Source organism: Rutidosis leptorrhynchoides, chromosome 3, assembly GCF_046630445.1.
Source record: "Rutidosis leptorrhynchoides isolate AG116_Rl617_1_P2 chromosome 3, CSIRO_AGI_Rlap_v1, whole genome shotgun sequence".
NCBI classification, from domain to species: Eukaryota; Viridiplantae; Streptophyta; class Magnoliopsida; order Asterales; family Asteraceae; genus Rutidosis; species Rutidosis leptorrhynchoides.
Genome location: NC_092335.1, coordinates 240,295,714 through 240,304,957, shown reverse-complemented (window position 1 = coordinate 240,304,957; position 9,244 = coordinate 240,295,714). Strand labels below are relative to the sequence as shown.

The 9,244-nt window shown below is 36.9% G+C and overlaps 1 non-coding gene across 1 annotated transcript; it reads right to left on the bottom strand.

Moving 5' to 3' along the window:
* Nucleotides 1–8,161: 8,161 nt before the first annotated feature.
* LOC139903486 (small nucleolar RNA R71) lies at nucleotides 8,162–8,267 on the bottom strand. Its single transcript, XR_011778302.1, has one exon. It is a non-coding gene; the product is annotated as a small nucleolar RNA R71 (small nucleolar RNA).
* Between the last annotated feature and the right edge of the window lie 977 nt (nucleotides 8,268–9,244).

The window sequence follows — 9,244 nt, the reverse complement described above, 5'->3', positions numbered from 1 at the left end:
ATTGAGCAAATGCACAGCGGAAGACTTAATTCGTACATGAGAATAAACATGCTTTAAAGTGTCAACCAAAAGGTTGGTGAGTTCATAGGTTTATCATAACAATCATTTCAATATGTTAATAGACCACAAGATTTCATAATCATAAACATAATACACTCTCAAGTGTATGTAAAGCATTCTAAGTGGTTGAGCACTTGGTAACCATACTTAACATTTAATCAACGTCGCATATTCCCTTTATTATGAAATCTCACTACACCGTACCAAGTGTAGTCACCAAAATGAAGTACTGTGCAACCGTTGAATACTGGTCGTCCAGTCCGGTTGGGGTTGTCCGGCCTGATAGATCTATCAACAGGATTCGCGTTTACAATACCCATGTAAATAGTAGTTACCAAGCTACATGGAAATATGCCAGTGGTACAACTCAACGTAGAATATATTTTTAAGTACTTGTGTCTATTTTGTAAACATTTATAAAAGCAGCGCATGTATTCTCAGCCCAAAAATATATATTGCAAAAGCAATTAAAAAGGGAGCAAATGAAACTCACTTTTGCCTTGAAGGTATTTAATTCGACTTGATCTCCGATAGATATCACGAACCTAACCATATATATAATATATCAACATATTTTCTTTTTAAGTAATCGTTACATATATATATACTTTTAATATTTTCTTAATCCGTAGTTAGCAGTCCGATGTTAGTGGTCCACAATTAGTTGCTTAAATAAAATAAATAAAGACCCCATCGTATTCGTATTGATCAGAATTAATCTCGACCCAAGGTACCATGTTGTCAAATGACGTGTTGCGTACATAAAGTACCGTGTTGTCAAATGACGTGTTGCGTACAATCATGAGGTCTTATGATTAATCTTCTCGTGTTGTTTACGGGTGGTCCTGAAATATATAAAATCAAATCATAAGTAATTATATATAAAATATCATATTAATTAGAAAAGATATGATTAATTTACTTTTTCTCCAAATATTTTCGTAGCTAAACTAGCTTCGGATACCCAATCTTGTTTTAGTCGTAGTTTCTTCATTACAACTCCGTTTTTGTTGGTTCAACTTGCCACTTCCTTGGATCGAGTCAAATTTTAAGAATATGAACTGAAAATACCTTAGTTTGTATTCGAAATCATAGGTTATAGGTCAAACTTTGATGAAACTTATGAAAGAGATCATTTTCCATCATAAAAACTACATTTAATGATCATTTTTCTAAAAATACTTACACTTTGAGTTAAACCATGAAATTTTTATGTGTTAACATATTCATAAGAAATATCATTTTTTCAGAACATGAACTTCCAATTCAAAGTTCAAGATGGTTTTTAATTATCCAACCCAAAACAGCCCCCGGTTGCACTCCGACGACGTAGATTCAGTTTTTAAGATGTTCTTTGTAAAACCAAGTTATATCTTGTTAGGTCAGTATATCATTATGATATATTACAGGTCTTGAATTGTTTTAAAAGTCAAGTTAGAAGGATCTATTTAGTTTGCGAACAAGTTTGAAATCATTCAAACTATGTTCTTGTTGTTAAAATTTTATACCACAAAATAAGATAGCTATATGAATATGAATTGAATAAGATTATGAACAAGGTTACTACCTCAAGTTACTTGGATAAAGTTACTGCAAAAGATAAGAAATAATCTTGGAATCAAAGAGTGGTGGAGTTAGATCAAAAGGTTGGAAGTAAACTTCTTCAAATGGGTGGTTATTTTGATATGTTCTTGAAAGAGTTTTCTTATGATGTTTAAGGCTTGTAATTGAAGCTAAATGATGGGAAAAATGTTTGGAGATGATCAAGTATGAAGTTAGGAGTATTTTGAGAGAGAAATGAGGGTGTAGGTATGAGAAAATGGAGTGAAGAAATGTGTTCATTTATAAAAACGTTTTTAGTTTATAAAGAAAGAAAAGGATTCCTAATTTTGTTTTCTTACTAATAATTCTTACTACTTGACAAATTCTAGTTACCTCATATCTAGGGCAGTAATAATGTTGATTAGGATGTTGATTTGATGTGTATATACCAATAGTAAATACGTATAGAAGCTGGGTATGATACGGGTACATATACCCTAGATATACGTATAGAAATCTTGAGGAAACGGAACGAGAATTCAAATATAGCTATCTTTTGTGAATATACTTATATTGTTTTATGTATTTAAGTCCTTAAAAAGTGATTAAATACATTATATATACGATACATGTATAAGCATTATAGATTATAAGTATATATATCAAAGAATGTTACGTATAGTTATCGTTTTGAAAACTTAAGTTAGTAGTTTCAAAATATACTTATAACTCATTGTCATTAGTACACAATGAGATGTTAAACCATCCTTAGATCATGTTAAATATATATAAATACATATATATACACAAACGTATAATTATCGTATGTTATATAGTTCGTGATATCATCGGTCATATTGGACGGTCAAACGTTGTGTAAAACTCTTTTCAAAAACACAAGTCTCAACAATTTGGATTGATTATCATGTTGGTATGGTTTAATTTATGTAAATATTAATCTCATAAGTATAATTTGGTCAGAAAATTTCGGATCATTACACGAGGGTCCTGAGATGAGTGGAGCTGGAATCTCTGGTGGATCCTCGTGTCCGTCTGAGGTGATCACTGGGTCGGGTGCACGGCCACTGGCTCCAGAAGATGAAGTGCCAGAGTCACTGGAGTGTGTCGACGATGGGATCTATGAATCGGCAACAATGGCAGGCGATGTGGAGGGTGATTCTGATTCGCTCTCCAAAATGATAACGGGCGGGACATCCGACATCTGAACAGGGAAAAATGACTTTTTCCATGTCAGTAAGTCATAAAGCAAGCACGTATTAGGCCAAATAACTACGACAATCTAGATCATCTATAGCAGTAAATAGCATGGCAATAATAGCAAATCGTACAGAAGTATCATGCAAATCGAAAGCAGATAATGTCATGCAGTAGTGAAAATCAAGTAGCAGTATACGTCATATAGCAGTAAAAGTAAGCAGCAGCATGCAGTAAGTTTCACGGAAACAAGTAAACTAGCAAGTTGTAGATTAGTCCTATTAGCGAATCCTACTTGGTCCGGTCTAGACTCACTAATGCAACCTAATTCCCTACAAGGAATGCTCTGATACCAAATGTGACGCCCCGTACAAAACCATCGTGTACGATTCGTCAACAACAGGATCTTTACACGGTCAAGTACTACATGCTATTTGAAAACCAGTTTTGCATTCATAAAAGATAACGTTTAAAAAAGATAACGTGACACAAAGTTCGTTACAAAGTCATTATTTGAAAATAACATAAACTACGAATGCAAAAGAAAAGTTCCATGATTGAGACATCTCTAAGATTATGCAGCGGAATTCTAGCACAGCAGGTCCTTAACAGCAAGTCTAAACATCAAGACAGCAAGTCTAAACAGCGGAAGCAACAAACCTCTAAGCACCTGAGAAAACATGCTTAAAAATGTCAATAATAATGTTGGTGAGCTATAGTTTAAGTTGTAACAGTAATGTAAGGTAGGCCACGAGATTTCAGCGTTCCAAAACAGTATGAAAAGTATATGTTTAACCGTGGGCACTTGGTAACTTACTTAACTTTTATAACCCCCTAAAAGTACACTTGGCGAGTGCGTATGTTTATGAAGTATTAAATACCCGTTAAATGCTAGCGCGACTAGCCCGAGTGGGGATGTCAAACCCTATGGATCCATATCTAATATTCGCGTTCACCGGTTCAAAAACCAATGACTAAACGTTACCGAGCTAAGGGGAAAGTTTATGCCGTTGTATAACCCACACATATATAAAGTTTAAGTACTCATGCCTAGTATGTAAAACATAAAAAGCGCATGTATTCTCAGTCCCAAAATAGTTAAAGTAAAAAGGGATGCTATAACTCACAGTGATAAGAGCGGTAAAGTCGATAATGAAAGTATGCGAGTAGTAAGTCAGTCCGAAAGGTCGTCAACCTAAGTCAAAGGTTACTAGGTCAGTATGTTATCCTCATAAGTTTTAATAGTGCATAAAATAAGTTTAAGTGTCATCATCATCATCATCGTTCATCATCATAAAAGCTAAGTAAGTTTGACAAGAATAGAGATCGAAACAATAGGCTGACTTTGGTCAGCTGCTACGACCTCTACGTAAATCTAAAAGACGCGTAATCAGTGGCTATGGTTCTGTATATGAGTCCCCTAACCGCTAATCAATTTTCAGAACCTAACTCTTCTTTGTTTGACCATGGCGACGGTTTAAGTGCGAGTAGGTCAGAAATTTCAGCACAACGTTAATAGGGTGTAATGACTTTGGAAGATCATAAATCCTAAACCGTAACTCGGATTAAGATGAGGTCTAAACGGAAAATCATCTACTCGAACCGAACTAACTGAAAATCAACTTTCCAGTAGCCCAGGTGGTCTGATCAGATCCCGAAAACAGTAAGCAAGGTGCTCCGGTGGGGTTCTTAGTGCTTGATGCTCATCACGGTTCTCATCCTTGATGCTTGTAGCTTCAAGTGTACAACTCGTTGATGGGTTAGCATCACCTTGACCAAGATTCTACCATCAACACACAATATGTTAAGACTAAGTAAGAATACAACTCATTTAAGAGTCTTAGATAGATGATGAACCAAGGTTACATCATATCCTTAGTCTTAACACAATTATAAGTTACATTTACAACTAAAGCTACAAACTTTACTTCAATCAAGAAAGTATGAACATAATCTAAGTCAAATGAAGTTATAGAACCCTAAGCTAGAGAGCTTGGACCCCTTTCACACAAGTTATAAGGTCACAAAGCTAGAAAGCTTGAACCTTTAGTGTTCTTGAAGAACTTGAAGCATAAAGCTTAGATCTTTAGGTTACATGAAGACCATAAACACAAGTTTTGATCTTTATAACAAAATAATGAGATCATAAGTTAGGAAACTTAGATCCAACAAAAGATATGAAGATTCAAGCTAGAAAGCTTGCATCTTGGTTATTCTTGAAGATCTTGAAGTATAAAGCTTAGATCTTTAAGTTACATGAAGATTACAAACACAAGTTTGAATCTTTATAACAAAATAATAAGATTAAAGTTAAAAGATATAGATCTACAAAGTAAGTGAAGGTTCAAAGCTAGAAAGCTTGAATCTTCCATGTTCTTGAAGGATTCAAATCCATGTTTGAATCTACAAGATGTAATCAAGATCAAAAGCTAAAAAGCTAGACCCATGATGATGATGATGAATTCGTGATGATGAGAAGAAGAAGAAGAAGAAGAGAAATTCAAAATACTTACACTTTTTAGAGAGATAAAGACTAGAGAGAGAATTAGAGAGTGAGTGTGTGGGAATTACAAATGAAAGCAAGTGTAAAATGGATGGAATGAGGCTTGTATTTATAGGTGAATGGGGGTGTGGGAGGGGGGTGGTGGCCGTGAATTGGAGGGGGGACAAGGGGGACAAAAGTTTGCTTTTTGGTTAATGGTTGTCTAAAGTTGGTGCTTATGTTAGGATCCCATGCAACATTAAGGATAATACTTGACATAAATGCTAGCATGTTCCCTCTAATAAATGGGCATTTGTCTTACATATTAATGGGTCACTAGCTAATATTAATTGGGCTAATTAAATAGTCCACTAACTAGTGTAGGGTGGGCTAAGGCCCGACAAGGTAGAAAGTCCAACAAGACTAACTCGTAAGCATAAGTAAATTACTACGCGTAATTAAGCATCCAAAAACCCAAGTAATTATTATTATAAAATAATAATTAAGATTACGTAGTCATAATATTCCGATTACGACAAAAGTTAAAAGTGTACGCAGTACGAAGTTTGTTCGTAACGTCAAGTGACACTAACGGTCATAAAGGCATCCGGTGATCAAGTTAAGTATCCTACGTACATAAAGGCACGTTTTAACAAATAAATGAAAGTAAGCCATGTGTATAAAGATTCCAGAGTATAAAGTAGCATAGTACGCACAAATACGCAGTTTTGTAAAAATCACAAGGCATAAAAACAAGTCGAAAAAGTCGGGTCGTTACAATATAAGGTTAAAACAAGTGCATACTATGGTTTTGTCAGTTACTTTGCCGAAATTATGGAATGTTGGCTCATGAATAGGTAGTGACCTTATATTCATTATGCTGGTCCTAAACGCCCATGTCATAAGACATGTCACTGGGTAGCAGGTTAGGCTTTAAGATTCTGAATAGACAGCAATGTCCCTTACCCCTGACGCCCTTGCAGTCTGATTACATGCATACACTTTCAGACGGCTCATCCAATTGAGCGACTCGGTTGGGTGACATATTAACATTCCATAAAGGTTTAAACTTTCTTAAGCATTTTAGAATGCAGGGTTTGCCAAATCCGAGAGACGTGATGTGTTTCGATGCTTTCGTTAATGGTTGGGTTTAAAAGATAGTTAGGCCCTTTAAAAAGAGTTCAACCATAAAGAACACCACGGCCAAGTCAGGTTTGACTTCCATGAACACGTTCGGTTATCCTAACGGTCCAATCCTTTATGTGTTTAAACAAACAGATCCTTAATTAACTAAGAATCCCTCAAGCGGGGTGCAATGCTTGAGACCGCGTTATGGTGAAGTGTACTAATCAGCACTGTTCAGTTTCCATGGCCTTACTTAGCAGAGGTACAGCTTACAACAACTGTTGTGCTTCAGCATGTACGTACAAAGTTTATATGCTTGGTGACTATACTAGCATGGTCTAAGACCGACAATGTACTAGGGGCCCAGTTAGATGTTTCACTACGAAAGAGTCCTCAGTTGAAATCCAAGGCTCGGTGGACTTACTACAACCGGTGTGCCTTTCGTTGTAACCGATAGACTTCTCTTACAAAGGGGTGACACAGATAGTGTACTCTGAATTGGGGTTCGCAACTTCCCAATAACAGAGCCGGTAACTACGTTCTATTAGTTAAAAAAGCGATTGAGTTTAAAGCATAATCCAAAAGCATCTCGATAACATACACAAACTATAATATCCATTCGACATTATAACTGACTACATCATAGCATATACTAAAGATAACTACTCGCTTATCATGGCAACAATATCACAAAACACAATAATGGAAAACATTATATAAAGACAAAGGATATAAGTACCAGTAGATTAAACGAGTTCCGAATACAAAAGTGACAACTTCAGACTCCAGACCGCTCCTAATACAATCTTTGGTGTTCTTCTCCGGGTACTAGGTTTCCCGCACGGAGTCGAAGACCTTAAAAGTATGACTAATATTGTAGAAAGAGAGAGAAAGAAGTGAATTAAAGTGTGTGTAAAAATGACAAAGACCCTTTAAATAGACTATGTTTTGGCCTGCATACGGCTGACAAGCCGTATGGCAGGTCATATTTGATGCCCGTTTGCACTGGTCACCCGTTTGCACTGGTCACCCGTTTTTCCTGGCCGTATGGCAGGCCATTTTCCCTATAGGCAGGCCATATGGCCTGCTGATTTCAATGGATCGTAACTTGATTTCCTTGATCGTAGCTTGGTTTCTCGTCTTTCACCATTTTCGCTCTAGAATCTTTGTGTTAGCTCCGATTCTCGTGATTCTTTTTGCACCGTCTTCGTAATCATTTGATCTTCAATTTTAACCGACGAGGCGGGTATTTTGGCGATAAAGCTTAGAACTTTATTATTTTTGGGCCTCAATACCGGGGTGAAAACGTGACTTTTTAGCCGATATCAACACGCAAAAAAGAACGAATAAGAAACCGAATGGCGTTACGCGTTACTCTAGCAGAAAACACCAAACCCTCAATTGAAGGTCGAGGAGGACCGATCAGATTCCCAGAGATCCAAGGACACTCGTTCGAGTTAAAACATCATATTATACAGCTCATCCAAAATGGCTGTCAATTTCATGGATTACCGAATGATGTTCCTAACTCTCACCTTGATAAATTCATATCTCTTTCGAACTCTTACAAACAGCTAGCGATAGGACAAGATATAGTCCAACTATACTTGTTCCCCTATTCTCTCACTCATCATGCACAAATATGGTTTGAAGGATTAGAAAAAGATTCCATCATGTCATGGAAGGAGATGGTTAATAAATTCCTAGCTAAATATTTCCCTCCTTCTAAACAAACCCAGCTCAAGAATGACATCATTAACTTTAAACAAAGTTATGATGAATCTCTTTACACCGCATGAGAGCGATTCAAAATGCTTCTGAATAAATGCCCTAATCACCAGTTAGAATGGTCAGCCCAAATCTGTACCTTCTACATTGGTCTTACGGTAAATCATAGGACGATGATCGATGCAGCAGCTCAAGGAAATCTGATGAATCAAACCGCAGATGAAGTATGGGAGTTGCTCGAGAACATGATAATGCATCATCATGACGGGAACAGTGGTGAAACAACTTCATCATATGCCCCACTATTCGCACTTAATAATCAAACGAAGGCCAGCAAATCCTTCACGGACAAGATGGAGTCTCTTGCCAAACAACTTGGAGAATTGAAGACGCAACCGCAGCATGTTAACCAGGTTCAGGCCTGTGTTAATTGTACCAACCCGCAACCCACTGAAGGATATCAAGTTGAGTACGAGAATCCTGACGGTTCAGTCAATCAAATCTCGGATTCAATGAACAACATAGGGTTAACCAATTTCAAAGAAACAACCAGCCTTTTAGCTATCGTTACCCACCCCAAATATCTCAATTGACCTACGATCAACCACTTCCACTCACTGGTCCACCAGCTGAGGAAAATTCCTCGACCACCCAAATTACGAAAGTAACCAACCTACTCTCGGGACTGATGATCAGTTGACTCAGTTCATCCAAGGACAACAACAGCTAAATCAGAGAACTGCATCTAGATAAGACCAGAAAGAGATACTAATGCGAAATCAATTGGCTCTACTCAAAAGTCTAGAAACGCTTCTCGGATAATTATCACAACGCCTTGAAACCCGACCATAAGGAAGATTACCTAGTAACACTATCCAAAATCCCCACATAAAGATAAGCAAATGGACTCCATAATCCCAAAGGAAGAACCACGAGAATGTCAGCTAGGCACAAGAACAAATCGACATATACTCAGAAGCTGCCCACTCAAACTCCAGTTCATGTACCTTATCCTGGAAGCCTACAAGAAGAACCATCTAAGCTTGATACCTACAAACTTGATGGAAGATTCCTGGACACCATGTCCAAAGT